This window comes from Lupinus angustifolius, chromosome LG16 (assembly GCF_001865875.1).
Source record: "Lupinus angustifolius cultivar Tanjil chromosome LG16, LupAngTanjil_v1.0, whole genome shotgun sequence".
In the NCBI taxonomy this organism is placed as follows: Eukaryota; Viridiplantae; Streptophyta; class Magnoliopsida; order Fabales; family Fabaceae; genus Lupinus; species Lupinus angustifolius.
Window position 1 is genome coordinate 12,461,433 of NC_032024.1, and position 2,149 is coordinate 12,463,581.

Here is a 2,149-nt window from a genome sequence, read left to right on the forward strand (position 1 = left end):
AGGATAACGATTTGGATTAGGATTAGGATTAGAAGGAGGATAAGGATGAGGATCAACATTAGGATTAGGATCAGGATTTGGATCAGGATCATGATCAGGATCAGGATCATGATCAGGTTCAGGTTCAACATCAAGATCAGGAGCTGGATCAGGATCTGGATCAGGATCAGGATCTGGATCAGGATCAGGATCAAGATGAGGATGAGGATCAGAATCATGATCATGATCAGGATTCAGGTTCAAATTAAGATTAGGATAAGGATTTGGATTAGGATTAGGATGAGGATTAGGATGAGGATTAGGATTAGGATTAGGGTGAGGATTAGGATTACGATTAGGGTTAGGGTTAGGATAAGGATATGGATAAGGATTTCGATTTGGATTCGGACTAGGATTTGGATTCAGATTAGGATTAGGATGAGGATAAGGATGAGGATCAGAATTAGGATCAAGATCAGGATCAGGATAAGGATCAGGATAAGGATCAGGATCAGGATCAGGATCAGGATCAGGATTAGGATTAGGATTAGGATTAGGATTAGGATTAGGATGAGGATTAGGATGAGGATGAGGATGAGGATTAGGATGAGGATCAAGATTAGGATGAGGATCAAGATTAGGATGAGGATCAGGATAAGGATCAGGATTAGGATTAGGATTCGGGTTCAAATTAAGATTTGGATTTGGATTAGGATTAGGATTAGGATTACGATTACGATTACGATTAGGGTTAGGGTTCGGATAAGGATATGATTAAGGATTTGGATTAGGATTAGGATTAGGATCAGCATCAGGACCAGGTTCTGCATCAGGACCAGGATCAGGATCAGGATTAGGTTTCAGGTTCAAATTAAGATTAGGATTAGGATTTGGATTTGGATTAGGATTAGGATTTGGATGAGGATTCAGATTAGGATTAGGATTACGATTAGAGTTAGGGTTAGGATAAGGATATGGATAAGGATTTGGATTAGGATTAGGATTATGATTAGGATTCAGATTAGGATTAGGATTAGGATTAGGATGAGGACTAGGATTAGGATTAGGATTAGGATTAGGATTACAATTCGGATTAGGATTCGGTTTAGGATTCGGATTAGGATGAGGATCAGGATTAGGATCAGGATTAGGATTAGGATTAGGATGAGGATTAGGATGAGGATTAGGATTTGGATTAGGATCAGGATTAGGATGAGGATTAGGATTTGGATGAGGATTAGGATTACGATTACGATGAGGATTAGGATTACGATCGATGAGGATTAGGATTACGATTAGGATTAGGATTAGGATTAGGATTAGGATCAGGATTAGCATCAGGACCAGGATCTGCATCAGGACCAGGATCAGGACAGGATCAGGATCAGGATCAGGATTAGGAATAGGATTCGGGTTCAAATTAAGATTAGGATTAGGATTTGGATTTGCATTAGGATTAGGATTAGGATTAGGATTCATATTAGGATTAGGATCATGATTAGGATTATGATTAGAGTTAGGGTTAGGACAAGGATATGGATAAGTATTTGGATTAGGATTAGGATGAGGATAAGGATGAGGATTAGCATCAGGATCTGGATTAGGATCAGGATCAGGATGAGGATCAGGATCCGGATCAGGATAATGATCCACATCCGAATCATGATCCGGATCAGGATTCGGGTTCAAATTAAGATTAGGATAAGGATTTGGATTAGGATTAGGATTAGGATTACGATTAGGGTTAGGGTTAGGATAAGAATATGGATAAGGATTAGGATTAGGATTAGGATTAGGATTAAGGTTAGGATTAGGATAAGGATTTGGATTTGGATTAGGATTACGATTAGGGTCAGGGTTAGGATAAGGATATGGATAAGGATTTGGATTAGTATCAGCATTAGGACCAGGATCAGGATTTGGATCAAGATTAGGATCAGGATTAGGATTAGGATTCAGGTTCAAATTAAGATTAGGATAAGGATTTGGATTTGGATTTTGATTAGGATTAGGATTAGGATTTGGATTCGGATTAGGAATAGAATTAGGATTAGGATTAGGATTACGATTAAGGTTTGGGTTAGGATAAGGATATGGATAAGGATTTGGATTAGGATTAGGATTAGGATTCAGATTAGGATTTGGATTAGGATTAGGATTAGGATGAGGA